This window comes from Canis lupus, chromosome 20 (genome assembly GCF_011100685.1).
Source record: "Canis lupus familiaris isolate Mischka breed German Shepherd chromosome 20, alternate assembly UU_Cfam_GSD_1.0, whole genome shotgun sequence".
Lineage (NCBI taxonomy): Eukaryota > Metazoa > Chordata > Mammalia > Carnivora > Canidae > Canis > Canis lupus.
The window spans coordinates 11,845,484-11,867,128 of record NC_049241.1 but is presented as its reverse complement, the minus strand read 5'-3'; the positions used below and the strand labels follow the sequence as shown (position 1 = coordinate 11,867,128).

General features: G+C 37.4%; 1 long non-coding RNA gene across 7 annotated transcripts in view; it reads left to right on the top strand.

Annotated features, from left to right (window-relative positions):
* The window catches only part of LOC111091252, a 98,908-nt gene extending 77,664 nt beyond the window's left edge, over positions 1–21,244 (top strand). For 5 of the 7 annotated variants that reach the window (XR_005374647.1, XR_005374648.1, XR_005374650.1 and 2 more), the window contains 2 exons: positions 2,662–2,751; positions 11,813–12,053. This is a non-coding gene — a long non-coding RNA (uncharacterized LOC111091252). Of the gene's footprint in view, positions 1–2,661; positions 2,752–11,812; positions 12,054–18,859; positions 19,975–20,004 lie in introns of those variants that run through there. The other 2 variants (XR_005374649.1, XR_005374651.1) reach the window with 2 other exon arrangements.
* Positions 21,245–21,645: the final 401 nt, after the last annotated feature.

The following is a 21,645-nucleotide window of genomic DNA, read 5'->3' as shown; positions in this document are numbered from 1 at the left end:
TCCTCTAGGTTGGTGGATTTGACCCTGAGAAAATGCAAGGGCAGAACTTCAACAGCCATCTAGGTGCTATAAGGGGGCAAAGGACCCTTGAGAATGGAGTCAATCCAATTCATGGTGGGGGATCAGACTACAGACAGCAAAGACCCACCAGGCTTGACTGAAATCTTCCTTGAAGTGATCCTGGCCTTTAGATTTCCTATTACTTAAGTCAATACGTTATTTGTTTGGCTAAGCTAAAAATTGGTCAGATTTACTGTCGGTTACAATTTGCAGAATCTTAATTTACATAACTCCTTTCTAGCTCCAACATTCTATAATTCTTTGTCTTTGAAACCAGCTATGCAAATGACAAGTCCACAAAATCAGCTGTCCCCTACTGCACTGATCTGAGCATAAGTGTCTAGAATTTAAGAGATGTAACATTAACAGTTTCATTGAGAGAATTGTCAATTTTCTTATTGTAATGCCAGTTCATTATTGCTATCCAAATGGCATAAGGCAAATAAAAGATACACAACTCTCATTTCCTATAAATGCAGAAATTGACTGCTATAAAAAAATAAAATAACAGAGATGGATCCCTGAGGTCTCCATAATCACAGGGTAAGAGGTAGGGATGAGGAAGAAAATGGCACCCTTTCACTTATTTAATATTTTGTCCTGTATTTTCGCCAGATCCTGTTTTCTAAAAAAAAATTAGGCTGATATTTGCTCTGCACACACATGAGCTTTAAAAAAAATAAAAAGCCTTATTTGTAATTACCATTTGTAACTTAAGGGATGCTTATGAGCGCTGATGTCTTTGAAAACCAGGGAGAGCTGTGAAAAACAAAAGGCAGAGTTAATCCAAACCACCCATTATCATAAGTACAATTAAACTGGCACTGACTATAAAGTAACATCACTCAGCCTGCCAGTCATTTAGTCTCTAGCCCTGGAGAATCCGTGGTAATATGCAGGTGAGCACTTCCTCTGGCTCTTTGGACTGCGGCCATACATTGTGTAAGGACTGATCCCAAGCAAGCTACCGTGTTCTCTGATGCTGCTCTAGATCATCGGATTCCATCAAAAACAGATTTTGAAATGAAAAAACTGAGCTGTTTTTTCCCCCTTAATGTCTCATAGCAAATCAACATATAAGTAAATAAGGATCACTTGTCTTATGCTTTTGAACACAGGTTCTTAATTTTTATTTTCTGGGATCGTGAAGACACTTGTGGAAGTATGTGTTGAGAGAATAACCCAAATTATATAAATCTCAAATTCTAGTATTTTCCAGTATTGTTATTCCCACCTGACCCCTTTTTCCCTTCCTGGAAAACTCTACTTGGTCCCCCAAGATGCACCTTAGAGGTAAATTTCTTTGCAAAATTGTCAGAAATTTTCCATCAATAGAATTATCCTCTTTTCCCCCTGTGTTCCAATGACATTTGATGTACACTGTTATAACATTTATGATGATTTAAGATGGGAGAAAGTAGATATCAGTTTTTATTTCCTATATCAGAGGTCTTCTTGAGAACACAGAGTGTTATTTACCTTTTCATCTAACAGTGCTTGACTCAGAGTAATTACTCAGTCAATATTTTCAGTATTTGTTGGTTAAATGAATAGATCACCAGGATGATGTTTGGAGCATTTAATTGCTCTGCATGGTAACTTTAGAGCATAAAATATAAAAATGGAAATAAAAACATTTCTAAAATCGTTTCCACCTCTACCTTGCTGACGTAAACAATTTAACAGTATGATGTGTCCTTCCACAACTTCTTCCATATTGTATTGGTGAACTGTTGCTCTGCAACAAATTACCCAGAAATTTAGCACTTGCAAAAACGACAAATATTTCTTACATCACAGCTTCAGAGAGTCAGGAACTAAGGAGCAGCTTAGCTGGGTGGTTCTGGCTCAAAGTCTCTTCTGATTAAAGTTGAGGTTTTGACACAAGCTATAGTCATTTGATGATTTAACTAAAGCTGGAGAATCTGGAGAATTTTAAGGGGACTCCATATTTGTTCGTTGTAGCTTCAGTTCCCTCCCATATGAATGTCTCCATATTGCTCCTTGAGAGTCCTCATTACATGGCCACTGGCTTCCCTCAGGAAAAATAAAAATGAAGGCAAAAAAATCCACAATTCAATAAAAATAACAAGGCATAAGCTACAATGCCTTTGATAACCGAGCCTACAAAAATCACATATCATTTATTCTGGTGTATTTTGTGGGTCACACAGACCAACCCCCTATAGTGTGGAAGGGGCTTACATGAGGGTTTGAACACCAGGAGGCCAACGTCCTTGGGGACCAGTGTGGAGGCTGGCTGCCACCCATATAACCAGTTTGGAATATTATTTTTATAAAAATATAATCATGATATATATATTTCTTTGCAATCCTTTTTAAAAATTTTTTCATAGAAAAATACCTTGCTATCCTTTCTCCGGATTTGTAGATAAGGATCTAAGTCATTCTTTACATTGCAGCTAACATTAGAACTAATTTATTCCACTCCTACTGACTCAGGCTGTCCACAGTTTTCTAGAAGTACAAATAAGGTAATAAATATCCTTTTACATATATTTTTGCCTTCATTTCTATACGGGCTACCAAAACTGAGATTGCTTGATCACAAGTTGGTATTCTACTTCTTTATTTCCATAGATGCTGCCAAATTTCAAAAGAGGTACAACATTTATTTTTCACCAACCACGCATAAAAGCAGTCATTTTCCCCTCTGTTCCTCAGGACTGGGTAAGTGTTCAGATAAATTTTGTCCTTCTCATCGCAAGAGAAATGCTATCTCATTTTCACCTAATTTACATGTTCTTTCCTAATATTCAGCTCAGGCCCTCTTACCACATGTATTGACCTTACTCCTTCTCTTTCCTAAAAATTGTCTACTTACAACCTTTCCGTGGAAATGTGTTTCTTTTTCTCATCAATTGATTGGGAGCTTTTGGAATTTGCACATAACTAGAAATAAAATTTTATACTTTCTCATCTGGGAAGTTCATAGTATAGTGTCTTCAAAAGACTAGATGTCATTTTGTCACCTTTTGATTGGATTTTCTTAAAGGTCCATCAGGTTCATGGGGATCAAACATAAAATATTGAACATCTTATTTCTGGAGAACTTTAAGATTAGGTGAAGCTGGCTGGAGACATTTCTAAACTCAACCTTCTGCCCCAGAAAGTAGTGAATTAAGCAGGCTGTTGACTTTAAGATTACCTTGGAGATAGATCACAGCATTTAAAATGCAGTCACTCAGAAAGCAAAATTGCTTGGGAATAAAAGGCAATAATTACTATCACTCTTTCTGCAACTAGTGAAATAAAAAAAGGAAAAAAGACAACTCCCACTCTAAACCTTAAAACCTCAGCAAATATCCAGAGACTCTTCAGATCGCATATTGTGATCAAAACTGCAGTCCTTGGGGTAAGCAAAAACTGCAAACTTCCCTCTCTCTGTGTGTTTTTAAACCCAAGCTACTTTGATTGCTTTTCTGTCTAAACACAATAAGCACCCTTGACCTTGAATTATACTGTTAAGAGATAAAAAAAAAAAAAAAAAGTCTGGTACTTGGAAGAGCACTAAAAATGAATTCCTTGCTCTCTGGCATTTTAATGAACAGTGTGGCCAGTAACAAATCAATAAAGATAGTATGACAAGCTATGATGAAGTGATTTTTAGATAAAACCCTCAATATAATCAATGTTTAATCTATCGGATATCTAAACGCATATCTCTTGGATTCCTGCTACACTATTTAGGAATTACTTTGAGCTAATTAGCAGTGGGTATTATTTGGGAAAAGAGCAGACAACAAATTTTTTAATATTCCCAGAAATGCCTGGAAGGATATTCTTAGATTTTAAGTTCTTATTCTGAGGAATTTGCAGGTAAGAAGTATCATACTTTTGATTATTTGACAGGCATATTCTTATGCCTGTAGGATAGTTCCTGATATATTGTCACTAAATCAGTGAGGTCTCATTACTTATCCCTCTTTCCTGCTCTAACCACTATGTCATCATGTCATCCTGCTCTAACCACTTTGTCATCACAGGACTTGTAGAAGACTAAGTTACTGATCACTGATATTTGTTGCCTTGCCCTCCTTCTGTCCCAATAGAAAACCAATGGTGTACCCAAAATAAGATAAACCCCAGTTGTTGTTATTTATGAAGGGACTGTTTATAAAGACAGGATGGAATATAGGTTTACTACTCTAAAAACTTATGGCCAAAAATGTGGGGAAGGTGTTACTAATCTAAGCATAAATGGATGAGAGCAGGGAGTAGGAGCCAGAACCTGAAAGGAGAGAATTCTATAGAGAAAAAAAAAAAAAGCTTTGAGAGAAGCAGCGATTTTAGGGTTCAGAAATATAGCAATCTGGAAGTGACCTTACAGGGAGGTTGCCAGGGGACTAAACACCTTCACCTGGCTTTTCTTTCTCCCTTGAATATCCCAGAGGGCAGGACACCCATTGAGATAGTTTCTATAAGCTCCCTGGGATGGAAAGCAGGGTCTAAAAGGATGGAAGAGACACTGGATTGGCTAATGAAAGATGGCACACTGGGGAAACATACTTTCCTTCATAGGGTTGACATTAGACTTGGCCTTTGTCTTGCTCTGGCCAATGATGTGTGTATAGAAGTGATATGTCACTTCTAACAGAGACTTTAAGAACTGCCATACAATTCCCCTGGCTCCTTGCTTTACCTTCTGAGAAATACATGTCTGGAGGGGAACCTCCTTGAGTCTAAGTTCTTGAATGACTTTGTTCAGTTAAGCCTTCTTCCCAATCCTCAATGGAATGACATGAGGAAAAATTGAGCTTAGTTGTTTAAGACTTTGAGATTCATGCATTGATGGTTACTGCAGCATGACGTCATCTCTCCTGATGGGTTCAGCGTGTCATTAAACCTCTAAGCCTTACTTTCCTAGTCAAGAAGGCAATCCCCTATAATAAATATCAAACTGCTTCCCAAATACCCAAATATTAAAAAGATTTTGTGCAAACAAATTTTAGGATGTAGACTGGCACTTCTAATTTTTTTCAAGATAGCATATCTAGGATTAGCACAATATTTAAAACCCAGAGTCAATTAAAAGGAAATGATTGTTTTGACATAACAAATGTCTTTAGCTTATTTTGTATGTCCTTTATGGCATCTTGGAATAGATTGTTTTGGAATTGTACGTTTTCAAGTTCTTTTGGGGGCTGATTTCAAACTCTCAAAGGGCAGTATCTAACCATGAATTGAATTACTTCAGTCTCAAGCCACTGAGACCCTTCTGTGCCTGTTGTATTCCAGTTAATTTCAAGAACCCTGATTCTCATCCAGGAAGCAAGGGTAGAGGGGCTCAATATTTGTGTGGAAAATATGTTGACTAAATAGGGAAAAAAATTTCCTTTTTTCTTGTATTTCTCTGGTCTCCCTTCACATTGCTATTTGTGGGAATTCCATATAAGAAGCTTTGGAGACCCTTTTGGAGAAAGGCCTGACATCCTGGATGTTTTGATGCTATTTATTTCCTCACTTATAAAATGGTAATAAATATGCTTAAGTCACTAATAACTACAAAATAAAAGGCAGTGAATTTGGTCCTTGTGATAAATGGGAAAGGAGTTTTGCTTTTTGGAAAGGGAGTGTGTTAGTGTTTCCTGTTGTCAAGATCAGAAACACAGTTCTAAAATAGACTCCCAGAGGCCCCTTGTATGTGAGTGGACTTGGTCTCCAGTGGATTCTCATCTTGACACCTCCAAAGTATTGCCACTTATAGCCCTGTAGCTCTTAAGCTTTTAATCACTCTGGCTGACAAACCTGGATGCTCACCAAAAAGTGAACTGTTTTAGAATAGCTCCAACTTTGGTTTCACATTGTTCTCACAATGTCTTCATGTAATACATGTAGTAGAAGGATTTGACCTATGAAAGTAACTTAGTAAATCATGAATAAAGTTATTAAAAGAGTCCTTGGGACATACCCAGACCATGTCCCACCTATATCATACACACACACACACACACACACACACACAAATACCTTGATCTCAGAGTTAAAGTACAGTTCTCTTGCAATCATTTTTAATTTTTAAAAATTATTTATTTATGATAGTCACACAGAGAGAGAGAGAGAGAGAGGGAGGGAGGCAGAGACATAGGCAGAGGGAGAAGCAGGCTCCATGCACCGGGAGCCCGACGTGGGATTCGATCCCGGGTCTCCAGGATCGTGCCCTGGGCCGAAGGCAGGCACTAAACTGCTGCGCCACCCAGGGATCCCCTCTTACAATTATTTTTAAATGAACTCTAAACATAGCTACATGTTTCTTACTTTAAATCTCTGACAGATTTTTATTTTTAAGATTATTTATTTATTTATTCATGAGAGACACACAGAGAGGCAGACATAGGCAAAGGGAGAAGCAGGCTCCCTCTGGGGAGCCTGGTGTGGGACTCAATCCCAGGACCCTGGGACTACGACCTGAGCCAAAGGCAGATGCGCAACCACTGAGCCACCCAGGTGTCCCCCAAATCTCTGATAGATTTAAAAAATGTTTTTAGGACTTCAGTTTCCTAAGAGGAAGAATGGTTTTTCATGTTTATGGAATTAAAAAGTAATGTTTAAAAATCAGGAAAATGACCAGTTTCTTCTCAAGTTTTGTTCCCTGAATACTCACCAGATGTTTTAGAAAGCTTTTTTTAGACCTTAACTCTTAGAGATGGCTAGTGCCCTAGTATGCTTTACCTAAATAGGGATGACTTTTATCTGGGAATCTGTTGGTCATTGATGTATGGTTGGTAAGATGTAAGTTACCATCTATTAAAGAAATGAAAGATAGACTTGTAATGTTCAGATTAAGTTAGCCTATGCTGGGTTAACACACCAACTTCCAAAGCTCAGTGGCTTAACACATACAAATGTATTTCTGGCTTACACAAGTCTGCTTTGGGTCCAGCTCCTGTGGGTCATCTATCATCTAAGTTCACGTCTGCTCCAATATTATGACTCCGCCTTCTTAAGACTTGGCTTTCCATGCTGCTGTTATTCATGTTCTCTGGTTCTACCTTCTTGGAGACACATTCCTTCCATTATCCTTCTTGGCCACATGTAAAGTTGACATGGGGCATATGCTCTCTTTAGGGGCTACAAAGCTTTCTCATCCAAGAAGAATTGGTAGACCAAGGGCCATTTTAAGTTTCATGTTAAATCATAGGCCTTTTTTTTTTTTTTAAACTCCAGACTCAGGTTTCTTTGGCAACAAATGACCTAAAAAATCTTGCTAATCTTTTCATAATCTACTTCCCGGTATGTGCCAATGACCACACTTAGGATTTATTCCCAGATTTTCTTAAGTCTTAAATTTCTTTGCTCTCTCACCTCCATCCTTCTCAACTCAATGTGCCTATCAGGCTTTGGAGGAGGATTGATTTTTTTTTTCATACTCCTCCTCCTCCTCCTTCTCCTCTTCCTCCTTTTTTTTAAGAGAAAGCAGGGCAGAGGGATAGGGAGAAAGAGAATCTTAAGCAGGCTCCACACCCAGTGCAGAGCTCTTCACAGAGCTTGATCTTACAATCTTAAGATCATGACCTGAGTGGAAATCAAGAGTCAGAAGCTTAACCAACTGAGCCACCCAGACACCCCCCCCTCCTTTTTTTCTTTTTTTTCTTTCTTTTTTATAATTATTTATTTATTCATGAGAGACACACAGAGAGAGAGGCTGAGATACAGGCAGAGGGAGAAGCAGGCTCCATGCAGGGAGCCCGATGTGGGACGCGATTCCGGGACTCCAGGATCAGGCCCTGAGCTCAAGGTAGGCTTTAAACCGCTGAGCCACCCAGGGATTCCCCCCGACCCCCCTCCTTTTTTTTCTAATGGAAATTCCCTCCAGGGCAACTGTCCCTAAACTTCTATCTTACTCCTCTGCCATCTCAACACATTGCTTCTTTCTGCTAAGTCAGAGGAAGAATGCATAGGTTCCCTTATACGTTATTTTCACTTATGGCTCATCAGAACTACTCACATGTCTCCTACCAATCTGCATGGTAGGCTGGGAGGTATGGTGTTCTGTATGCATAGGAAAGAAAGAACTCCTTCAAATCCAGAGTCATTGGGCAGCCCAGGTGGCTCAGCAGTTTAGCGCCACCTTCAGTCCAGGGCATGATCCTGGAGACCAAGGATTGGGTCCCAAGTCAGGCTCCCTGCATGGAGACTGCTTCTCCCTCTGCCTCTCTCTCTCTCTGTGTGTCTCTATGAATAAATAAATAAAATCTTAAAAAAAAAATCCAGAGTCATAATATGTTAAAACAAGAAGAGTATTTCAAAGTAATCTAGTCCTATAGTTTTAGTTTAGAGATGAGAAAAATTAGATGCTAAAACATTAATCTATAATTACAAGTATTTATGAATTCTTATTCATCCAGCACTAGACCCAGGTTTTCTTGAAGTTCAGTCCAGGAGTATAGCTACTGCTTTCTAATCCTACCATTATAACACTTTCCAAGTCATTAGAACAACTAGATTTGCATTTCAAGGTAGCATTCAAATATGTTTATGAACACGTATGTGGATATTAGCCATTCTTCATCACTCACTCACTGATTCATCATTCATTGAGTCAGTGTGTTTGAACTGATGCTAAACAGAAGATATATAGATACAAACCCTATTCTCCTTGTCTTTAAGGAAGAATGTCAGAAAAAAGAGTAAACAGAAGATATTGATATAACATATAAGTGCTAGAATAAGTTATATACTGACACTGGAGCAGAAGTAGATCTCTCAGAACATGACATAAAGACAGCTTCTTGACATGGTATAAAGGAATCATAAGAAATCATGCTTCCACGTTTTCATGAGGCCAGACATAGGTTCCATAGTTTATAAGCAATGTGCCTTTGGCAAGTCTAAGCCTTACCTTTTTCAATTATAATGGAATTAATCATACCTGTCTTGCAAGGTTGATGTATGAAATAAATTAGTATATGTAAAGTACTGCCCACACTTCAGCATTTAGTAGGCACTCAGTAAATGGTAGCAATTACTGTTATTCATGATTTTACTTAAGTAAACACAGGATTCAGAATACCTGAAATGTCACATTCACTACTAATGATGGATTAATTAAGTCAATACCAAATATAATTAAAGTAAATGGAAAATATTATTATAAAGTACATGGAAAATATATTTATTACATTGGAAAATATCATTTTCCACCTCCCCCCCCATTATTAGCATTATAACATTACAGAAAGAATAATGGTTGGTAACATAGATTCATGACTTAATATTACAGATGTTGTGCCTTACGTGGTTGATCTCATTTAAGCCTCACAGTATTTATCATCAGTGCTATCAGGAAATTGAGATCCAGAAACTTTGAGTAATATGCTCATATTGACAGGAGGGCTATTAATTTATTCCCACAAATGGTAACTTAAGTACTTTCTAGTGCCCACTGTGGTATATATAAATGCATGCATGAATATGCATGAATAATGAATGCATGATTTCATGCATGCATGCATGAATGAATTAATATAATGTCTGGGGTATTGAATATATGAAATAATTTTGTAAAATAGAAAAGAAAATAGGAGTGCCTTGGTGGCTTAGTTGGTTGAGCACCCAACTCTTGGTTTTGGCTCAGGTTGTGATCTCAGGATCATGAGATCAAGCCCTGCATAGGCTTCACACTCAGCGCCAAATCTACTTGAGGTTTTCTCTCTCCCTCTCTTTCTGCACCTCTCCCTCTAAATAAATAAATAAATAAATAAATAAATAAATAAATAAATAAAACTTTAAAAACATACAAAAGAAACCAAAATAAGAACTATGAAAAATGCTGATACATGAGGGGGGGAAAAAAAAAAAAAACCTCCAAAGACCAGAAATATATTTCACACATTTTAACCGCAACTTGAAATACCACCAGGGCCCCACAGGCCTGGTGATCTGCTGCTAATCCATGGATAAGCATGGTATTTGCAATGCCTTTTCTTTGAGCTCAGCAAATATTTATTATAAGAGTACTAGGCTAGGAGCTTACAATCTAATGAAGAGGATTAGAGAGGGATACCAGAAACTATAATACCAGACAGATTAAAGTAAATGAAGTAAGTTAAAAGAAAAATGATGTGTCATCATAAAGGCTTCAAGGAAGGAAAATGTATATTTGACAAGTTGCATCACATGAATAGTACTATTCTTCCAATTTGTCCCATCCCATCACCCACTAGAGGGAATGAACATGCATCCAACCATGCACGCTCCCTAGACAATTCTTATTCAAGGCTTAAAGACAGAGTTAGGAGGTAACCTCTAACTCTGGCTACTCCAAAGCCTCATGTCCTGCCACTTTCCCCCTTATTTTTTAACATCTTGCTGCATTAGTGATCCTCAGTTCATTGATGTACCAAGCTCCTATTTCTCACCTATCCTTTGCATATGCTGATGTCACCATATGACAATTCTCTTTTATCCAGTTTCCCTATTCTTCCCTTTCACTAATCAAAGTCATTGCTTTGAGGGACTATGCTCTTTTCCTTCACAGCTCTCATCTCTATAATTGCAAACTTGTAATCAATGTAAGAGTCGGCAGGACTCAGTAGGATGCAAACAGCGCATTCATTTTTCTTTGCCCATATTTTTTATTTTTATTTTTTATTTTTTTAAAGATTTTATTTATTCATGAGAGACACAGAGAGAGAGAAAGAGAGACACAGGCAGAGGGAGAAGCAGACTCCCCCATGCAGGGAGCCTGACGTGGGACTCGGTCCCGAGTCTCCAGGATCACATCCTGGGCTGAAGGCAGCCCTAAACCGCTGAGCCACCAGGGCTGCCCTGTCCATATTCTTTAAAAAGTGCCTTCTGGGGATCCCTGGGTGGCGCAACAGTTTGGCTCCTGCCTTTGGCCCAGGGCACGATCCTAGAGACCCGGGATCGAATCCCACGTCAGGCTCCCAGTACATGGAGCCTGCTTCTCCCTCTGCCTGTGTCTCTGCCTCTCTCTCTCTCTCTCTCTGTGCGACTATCATAAATAAATAAAAATTTAAAAGAAAAAGTGCCTTCTGGCACATGTTGTTTGGTATCACCAAGCCTTGGGGAAATCACATAGTTCCTCTAGAAACTTTTGGGTACTTACAGATGGGCTCATTTTTAGGATTTAAAAAGAAAAAGCCAGTCCAAAATCAAAACTGTATATCTTATCCAATTCAACTCTTTGACAAACTACAACTTTAGGCTAAACCAGGATCAGAAGATCCCTCTAACTTTCTGCAGGTCCCTTTTACATGAAAATACCACTATCTGGGTCACTTTGCTATCTTGTGAGGAATGGATGGGAAAAGAAAGTAGAGGTGTCTATAGTTTGTTTGTTTGTTTGTTTGTTTTCCTGGAAGACCTTTTTAAAAAAATAAATATCTTTTGAATGGGTAAGCTCATTCTATGACTTGTAGACTATATTTCCTTCTGCCTGAAACAATGAAATGCTAGAGTACCATTTGGACAAAATAACTGTAGACCACCCTATAAAGTAGAGGGAGTTGCACATTATTTCAACCATGTGGTGCCTGATGGTGAACACTCATTCTGGATGTTTTCACAAATCTTTGTCACCATTCCCCCACCTCACTGCATGCTCCTCCTCCTCCCTTCCCATGTCCCATTCATTTCCCTTTGTATCCTGTAGTGAAGCAACCAATGAGTCTTCTTCTATCTGTGGTCTCCTCACCTAGGCCTCTTGGATATTGGCTTCTTTGTCTTGTTTCATACATTTACTGCCTATAAAAGACCTTACCTCTAGTTTCAGATATCAAAGCCCTGCCAAATTCAGCTTTAAGTTTGATGGCATCTGACTATTATCCTTCTAAAATACCTATGGAGGACCAGAAAATGGATATAAGTTTAGAATGGCATGGAAAAACTACAACAATCAGTCAACCTACAGCACCAATCTCGGGGCAATGTCCACTAAATAAAATGAAAGCACAGTCATCTGCTATTGTGTAGCTCAGAAAGAAAGTCCCCCCCCCCCCCAAAATAAAGCATATGTGATTTATATTATACCATGGGTCTAAGATACCTTTTTGTCTTGTCACACAAATAATTGTGTTAGGTTTCTATGGAATCAGTAGCTTAGAGGTTGCTCAGACAACAGCAGAAGAAAAACATGAAAGAATATTAATCTTAATTCAAGCTAGTGGTTACATACATTTTTTTTTAGATGTGCCAAATTCAATTGTCATTAAATGACTGAAGAAAGTGTTCAAATGACTGAAGAATGTTTTCACTTAGAGGAGGGAAAAAGCATCAATAAAGCTATCAGATACATAGTTTATGTTAACTCCTGTCTCTCATTACTGCACTGATTACAGTTCAGTGGCCAACAACCTTGGTTATAGAAATTTTGAAGAGTTTCTGAGTGATTCCACCTTCATAGAGGAGATGTTCCAAGGAGGGTTTCTGTCATTAGAATTGCAGCTTTAAGATCTATAGTAGTTTTAATTTAATTTTGTTGGTAGTAAATAATGAAATTTTCTTTACAGCAACAGTTTGCTACACTTTTGGATGATTTAAGTTCCAGATACATTTTATAGAGCAAAGATATTAACAAAGGGAAATTGCAGCCTTGGTTAAAAATACATCAGTTATATTTCTCAGCTGTTCCTTAAATACAGCATGTTCATTTAAAAGCTTTGCTGCACAACATTCTCTTGATTTGCATTATTCTACAGGAAAGTATGTGAGTGCATAGCATACTGAGTGAGTAGTGGGTTGAATGTAGCCCTCAAAAAGTTATGTCCCTGTCCTAACCCCTACAATCTGTGAATGTAAGCTTCCTTAGAAAAGAGGTCTCTGTAGATGGAATTAAGAAGGTCAAGATGAGGTTTATTATCTGACTGGGCCCTAAATCCAAAGACAGGTGTCCTTATAAAGAAAAGTTGAGGGAGATTTGAGATAGATGAGAAGGAGACAGAGACACAGAGGACAAGGCCAGGTAAAGACAGAGGTAGAAATCAGAGCAATGCATCCACATGGAATGTCTGGAGCCACCAAAAGCTGGTAGATGCAAGGCAAAATTCTCCCTCAGAGTCTCAGAAAGGAGTTGAGTCCTGCCAACACCTAGATTTCAGATTTTTAGCCTCTGGAACTGTGAGAGAATGAATTTCTGTTTTTTTAATCCATTGAGCTTGTAGCAATTTATTACTGCAACTCTAGGAAATTAACACACTACCTATTCTGTATATTCTTGTAGGTTTTGATTTCATGTTATTATAGCCTATTTACAATATAATAAAGTATGCTGTTATATTCATATTTCAAAATGATTTTGCAGTTAGAGTAAATAACAGTGTAAGATCTATGCATTAAAACATTTATAGAATGTCTACTATGTACCAGGCCCCTTGTTAGGTGGGGAGTAGCCAATCATAGGCATAAACAGCATCAGTGACTTTAGATGTAGTTCATCTCATTTATGTTGGAGAAACTAAGACTCACTGCAATATCAATGTATTGGCCAGTAGTTGGGGAAATCATCCTTTGTGGATGGATCTGTTAACCAGATTATTAGATTTTCCTCTTTGGAGCTAAGAACAAAATTATTAATCATAATGGTGGCAGACAAGGCATAGATACACACATTATCACTTAAAAGGAAGTCAACATGCCAGCCAAAAAACTGTTCACCCAGGCTCCACTGCATAGATATTGATTTTTGAAGTGACTAGTTAAATTCCTGTCTTAATACTTATTCTTTTCCTTTACTTAAAAACCACAACTCCTAAAAATAATAGGGCAGAAAGGAAAGTTACCAGACTGTGCACATTATAGCGTGTAAGATGTGTATCCAAAAACTAAAATGCCATGATGAGAGGAAGAGTGTGGAAGTACATCATTAATGTGGGGAAAGAGCAGATTTTTATTTTTTATTTTATATTGTATAGTGTTTGATCATCAGAAAAAGCAGCACAGGGTAAGGGCTCTGGGGAGTAAAAGATCTTTACACTAATTCAGGTTAGTCATATGAGATAAATACTGAATGTGGGAAGTATGTATACAAATATTAAAATGGATTTGAAAATACATTAAAGTATTTCCTTGGGGCAGGGCACTGTGCTATGTGCATTGATGTTGAAATTCTACTTGTAGCTCGTGATCCAGCCAAATTATATATCATATATGAAAGTTTTTCTACTGAAATAACTTCTTTATCTTGTAATACACAATACTAATTATGATCTATGTAACAAGTCGAGCATTCTCAATCTCAATGGCATTGATACTGAGATTCTCAATCTCAATCTTTGGTGTCAGTCAGCAAAGAAGACAGAAAATTAGAAAATCTTAGCAGCCCACGCTTTGGAGAGCTACTACTATCTCATTATACATAATCCATAAGGTGGTAAATGCAGTGTCTTACAATTTTGTAGTAAATGGTATGCATGCTGAGATATTTGGGAAAAGCCTACTGATGTTTGTAATGAGTTTGAAATGCTTAAACACAAGAAAGATTTACACATAGAGATATGAATAGATGGATAGATACATAACAAAACAAGGTTAGTGAAATATGAGTGAGAGAATGTAGGTGGCAGGTATTTTTATGTTTACTGTGAAATTATTTCAACTTTGCTGTATGTTTGAAAACATTCATACCTTAATCTTTGAAAAAATGCTAGTTGTGCCTCTTTGGCCTGATTTGAATTACAAGTGATATTACTTCTCAAATATCTCATTTTAAAAGGGAGAAAATTTGAAATTTATCTCAGAGAAGTTAGTTCTTGGCTTCAACTAACTGGCCACAAATAGAAGAATTATTTATGGAAGGTTAATTCTAAAAGAGAAGAGACTACCTGATACTTTGTTTCTTGATCTTTTAACAAAGATGATTTTGGTATTCATGTAAACGGTACAAACATTTAAATTTTCCTCCACTTCCTGATACTTTTCAATACCCACATAACTTCTTCTGAAGCTATTTTTGAGTAGATCTAATAAGAACCCTTTTGGTACCTTGTGGGGATCCCAGGAACCCAGCAGAAATAACCATTTGCAGGGCTGGATTACCTCCAGGGGACACTAAGCATGTGCCTACAAATCACTGGCTATTTCAAGTAAAATGACAGAACGGTTCTCTTTGAAACATCTGTTGTATTGGGCACTTATTACGTGCAAAGCCCCATTCTCAACACTTGGGAGTTCAAAGATGAGTCAGGCATTAAATTTGTCCTTTAGTAGGATTCATGTAATAGTCTAACTGTGCTGCTACCTTATGGCACATAGGACGTTAGTTGGGCCATGAGTGGAAATATTATGGAAATGCTGATTAAATTAACAATAGGAGTCTGCATGTAGAATACTATTTTTTTCTCTCCATTCTCAACAATGTCTCCTCATCTAGGAATTTCCATATGTTTTACCCATATCCCCTATCCAAAGAAAGTGAGAATATCCTCTAAATTAGCAACTTTAAACCTATCTGGTGTTTATTAGGCCAGTTCAGCTTCAATATCAAGTTATTCTCATAAAAAGACATAATCGTAACCCTTTATTATATGGTGGCACTTCAGTAATCTAAATCAAATTCTTAAATCATATAAAATTAGGAAATAATTCATATAAAATGAAGAAATAACCAGTTGAGGTAAAATGACATACACATAGGAACTTCAACTCTCAAGTTGTCATACCTATGAATGACTCACCACATCTTTGAAGTTCCAGAGTAGAACTGAAACCTATAAAAATAGATATAAATTTTAAATTGCTCTAACTCTTAAATTTCAGATATAAATTATAGTGCATTACAGCATAGAATATTCCTAAAATTACTTGCTTTCTCAATGGATCACTCCTTTATTTCTCCATACCAAATACATAAATATCTTTCTTTCCAACCTGCTTAACACTGCAGACTTCCTACAAATGGTTCATCTGGCCACCGTAGTTTCCTTTCAACATTCATTCTTGCTCCTCCTTGATTCATTTTTCTTGAGGTTGCCAGATGTATTTGATTTTTTAAAAAAAATTCCCTAAGACTCTACAGATTTCTCATCTCCTGGACAGAATTCAAGGCTGACTTGTAAGGCTCCAGAAGAAACAGTCCCTGCTTATCCTTCTTCCTGTCTCTTTCCTTGTTTTACTTACTTTCTTCCTATTATCCAATATATATATTTAGTTTATTCTGTGCACCGGGTGGTCTTAATAGATGCTATCTGTACAGATATTTTTTATTTTTATTTACTTTTAATTTTTAAAAAATATTTATTTATTCATGATAAACACAGAGAGAAAAGCAGAGGGAGAAAGGCAGAGGGAGAAGCAGGCTCCATCAGGGAGCCCAATGTGCGACTTGATCCCAGGACTCCAGGATGAAACCCTGAGCCAAAGGCAGATGCTTTAACCACCAAACCACTCAGGCATCCTGCTGAAGATAATATTATTATGCAAGAAATCCTAAAAATGTATTGAAAGACATTAAAGATTCTTTAATGAAGAGATATGCCACATACATGGATTAGAATATAGTAAAGAGCTCAATATTGTACAGAGATTGTTTCCAAGTTGATCTATAGATTCAATTAAATTCCATCAACTCTTTTGTTATGTTTTGGGTTGATCTTTGTGGAACTTCACAAAACAATACTAGAATTTATATGTTAAAGCAAATGGCAAAAAATGTCCAAGTCAATCCTAAAGATAATATCTTGGTAGAGGGGATCCCTGGGTGGCGCAGCGGTTTAGCGCCTGCCTTTGGCCTAGGGCGCGATCCTGGAGACCCGGGATCGAATCCCACGTCGGGCTCCCGGTGCATGGAGCCTGCTTCTCCCTCTGCCTGTGTCTCTGCCTCTCTCTCTCTGTGACTATCATAAATAAATAAAAAATTAAAAAAAAAATATATCTTGGTAGAACTTGCCTTACTAAATAAAATAAATAGATAAATATGGCTTTCATAATTAAGGACATGTGATATCCTAAGAAGGACAGAAATTTTAAGAATGGAATTAAGACAGTGATTCTAGACAAGGATCCACAATTATGGAAACTCAATTTACAATACTGTTAAAATGTTGTTAGATCATTAACAAAATAATTTACTCTTCAATGAATGCTGCTGAGATAATTAGTCATCTACATGGAAAAAATATCAATTGGACCCTAAATCACACTATGTACACAAATCAATTTCACTGAGGTGAAAGGCAGTCTACAAAAGAATATTTTGGAGAATATCTTTATAATCTCAGGAAGTAGAGAGGTGTTTTGAAAGATTTTATTTATTTATTTAAGAGACAGAGTGTGTGAGCAGGGAGAGGGGTAGAGAGAGAGAGAGGGAGAGAATCTCAAGCCAACTCCCTGCTGAATACAGATCCTGATCAATATCAGGCTTCTGAGATCACGACCTGTGCTGAAACCAAGAGTTGGACAGTTAACCAACTAAACCACCCAGGCATCCCAGGAAGTCAAGAGATTCTTAATCTTATAAAGTTACAACCTTAAAAAAAATCACTATTTATTTGTACTAATCCTTAGAATTTCAGTATGCCAAGAGTGTTCATAAATAAAAGAGAAGCACAAAATTGGGAAACACTAATATCTCTAACACATATAACTAAAAATAATTACTTAGCAAAAAAGAAAGAAATTGAGACAAATGAAAAAAAAATAAAACACCTACAATCCAATAGAAAAACTAGCAAATGTGATTCTCAGAGTAAAGGGTTACAGAAGTGCAGATTGAAATCCTGAGGAGATACCACATTCACTCACACATACTGACAAAAGCAAAAAGCCTTTCAAGGAGCTACCAGTAGCCAAAGCTAGAGCAATTTGAGCAGCACAATAAATAAAATAGTGTTGAATTATAACCAAAATATAAAATATAGATGAATTTACATCAATCATATAAATGATTGAATAAATAGAATAGTATAAATCTCCCATGCGGAAAAATTCCAAATAATTTGTATTGATACTCCACCCTCAGGGAGCTAAAGCATATCCTCCTCTCTATAACTGTGCACTACTGCACAGTGATGTCCTTTCAAATAACACAATTATGGAAAAAAGGGGAAAAGAGTAACTTTGCAGTGAAGGAATCTGACAAACACTACCTTGGCCAGGTGATCAAGGTCAACATCAGCAATAATAAGTCATGTTGATAACATGTGTCCCTGCAGTGATTTGATGAGAATGGTACTCTACCTCTGTGGTCTTCTTCCCAAGAATACATAGTCCCAGTGTAATCATGAGAACAAACATCAGACAAATCTCAATGGAGAGACATTCTACAAAATACCTGACCAGTACTCTTACAAACTGCCAAGATCATCAAAAACAAAAATAAAATCTGATTAACTGTCACAACCAAGAGGAGTCTAAGGAGACACGGGACTAAATATAATATGGGTATCTTCAATGATATCTGGGAACTGTAAAAGGACATTAGGAAACAACTATAAAAATCTGAATACAGTGTAGACTTTCATTAATGACAATGTCTCAGTATTATTCATGCATTAAATATAATAGCATATCATGGGATCCCTGAGTGGCTCAGCGGTTTGGCGCCTGCCTTTGGCCCAGGGCGCGATCCTGGAGTCCCGGGATCGAGTCCTGTGTTGGGCTCCGGCATGGAGCCTGCTTCTCCTGCCTGTGTCTCTGCCTCTCTCTCTCTCTATGTCTATCATGAATAAATAAAAAAATAAATACATCTATAAATAAATAAATATATAATAACATATCATACTAAAGTTAATGGAAGAAATTTGGTATGGGGCATACTGTACTCTCTTCGCAAGTTATCTATTAATTTTAAAGTGTTCAAAAGTAAAAATGTAATTAAAAGTATTTCAACATCAATGTTGGCATGGATGTGGATCTACTCAAAAACAGACACACTGTTGGTGGAAGTGTCTATTGTTTTAATCAATTTGGCAAACAGGTTGGCATTATGTAGTCAAATTGAAGATGGGCAAGCCCTACGACCCAGCAAAGTAGTCCCTAGGATAATCCCTAAAGATTGTACCCGGACACATGTGTGAAAATGTTAATAAATGCCAAATAATGAAAAAGGTACAAGTGCCTATCAAGAATATAGGATAAATCAAGGACTAGTCATGCAGTTGAATGCCATATACAGTGAAATGAACTATAGTATAGTTATGTATAATTGGATAATTCTTGGGAATATGAGTGAAAAAGCAAGTCACAATAAAATATAACTGTTAAGATTTTATTGAGTTGATTTGAAATCTGCAAACTAATCAGTATGTTGTTAGGGATATCCATGTGAGGAAAAATTATGGTGAAAATCATGGGAACTTGAGAGGAGATAACTGAGGGATACAGAGGGGCCTTCAAAAGTAATGTTAATATATCTTCTTAGGCTGTGAGGTGGGCAAAAGGGTTCGTTGTGTCCTTATTCTTTAACTCTTACAATTTCTCACAAATAACATTGTTCCTACTCAAATTTGCTTATAGAAATTATTTGTAAAGTTAAGTGGGAGCTGCTTATTCACTCCAAACCTGACAGCACACAGAGTCCCCCTGGTATGCCTTCTTCTGTGGGAATAGGAAATGCATCAAAAGCCCCATCTTTGAATCTAACAGCTAGGAAGATGTACTTATCTATCTGTAAGCAATTGATTCATTTTGGCATTTGGGGAAGAGAGAGAGAGAAAAGATGCTTATAAGTAGTTCAGGGAATAAACCTTGGCTGATAATTCTTTTAAGATGACAAAACCCTGTTCCTGTTCTTATATGTCTCAGGATCCTGCCTGTGGCCTTTAGATCTTCCAATAATGGCAAGTTTAAAGCCAAACGAAAATGTCCTTAGAAAGACAAACCCTGAGGGTCGAAAAGTGGGAGGGCAGATGAGAAAAAAGGTGGAAGCTATTAAGGAGGTTGTTTGCATCTGCAGGAACAATCATTATGTCAATACTGTGTAGCATTTGTTTGCAAAGCCACTAATCTATTCTTTTTGTTCTGCAGAAGAGCACTTAGTCCTGACTGAAATCAATCAGTACAGCAGATTCCCTTGATTCAAAGTGATTGCTAACTTGATTCCCATGATCCAGAGTGGTTAATTGATTTTTTCATATATGGCATATAACCCAACCCAATCCTATGCATTATAACCAAACTGCCTAGAATTTCTGAGAAATTCTGTCTTTCATATGGGCTATAAAAATGAGGAAACATAAAGTTGGGTGCTGATGTAGCTATTTGACTATGCTAAAGGAGGATTCTTGGAATGCAGCCAAATTGGGAAAGGCAGATGGAAGATAGGGAAGAGTAACCAAATACCAACAACACCATTAAAGTCTGAAATCCAGCTGTACCTGAAGATGGACTCACTCCCTTGCAATCAAAAGACTCATAAGAAGAGGGCATCCTAACAGAAGATGTCTTTTGTCCCACTGTGGCAGAAGCAGGGATTAAAACAGGACTGGAAGCAGCCTGAGAATTGGATAAGATGATTCAACATAGAGCCTCTGAATTTTGGTTCTGCGCCTGGAAAATGGAATGAAAATTGTATACATTTTTTATGATTATACTTGCTGTCTGGTCTCCAACTAAACTGGTATAGCACACAGGCAAGAAGCTACTTCTGTCCATTAATTTCTTTTACTTCTAAGTTCTTAAGTGAGAATCTGAATCCTTTCAGTATACATGGGGAAGGTTTGTACTAGAGTCTTAGGAAGGTGTATTGCTTGCTCTTCCAAAGTTTGATAAGCAGATACTGAATGCCTCCCGGGGGGGAGGAACTACCTGAGGCCAAATAAAACACAGATAAATATATTTCCTTTCTGTCCTCTGAGACCACTGTTGACTAAAACCATACATTTATTTATAGCTTCAAATTCTGGCTTCACCCTTTACTAGTATTAAAAAGAAAAAAAGTAAAGAGCGAAAGGAAAATAAAAGAAGAGAGAAGAAAACCATAAGTACAAAATGGCATCACTTACAGTAAGGCCCCAAGTCAGTACACCAGGGCTTAATGCCTAATCTAATTGTAATTTCAACCTCCCCCAGAAATACCGTCTTGACCAGTCAGGAATTTTCTGATCAGCATAAATGATGTAATCTGTCACATGGGCCTTCTCTACTCCCCAAAGGAAGATGAGTTAATCTGTTTAGTAAGACCCCTTTCTCTTTCCTCTAAAGGAAGGAAACTGTTTCATCTTGCCTGAAACAGTTCTTTCTTTACTTTTGCTAATAACTTTTCCCGTCCTGCCTCCGTCCTATAAAAACCTTCCATTTCGCACAACTCCTTGGAGCATCCCTCTACTTGCTAGATGGGATGCCTCCAGATTCAAGAACCATTTAATAAAGCCAATTAGAACTTTAAATTTACCCAGTTAATTTTTTAATTAATTTATTTATTTTTATTTATGATAGAAAGAGAGAGAGAGAGGCAGAGACACAGGAGGAGGGAGAAGCAGGCTCCATGCGGGGAGCCCGACGTGGGACTCGATCCCGGGCCTCCAGGATCGCGCCCTGGGCCAAAGGCAGGCGCCAAACCGCTGAGCCACCCAGGGATCCCTACCCAGTTAATTTTTTAAAACACTAACTACTTAACATCCCAAAGCTCAGTTTCCCTATTTGTAAAGTAGTGTTTATAATCGACCC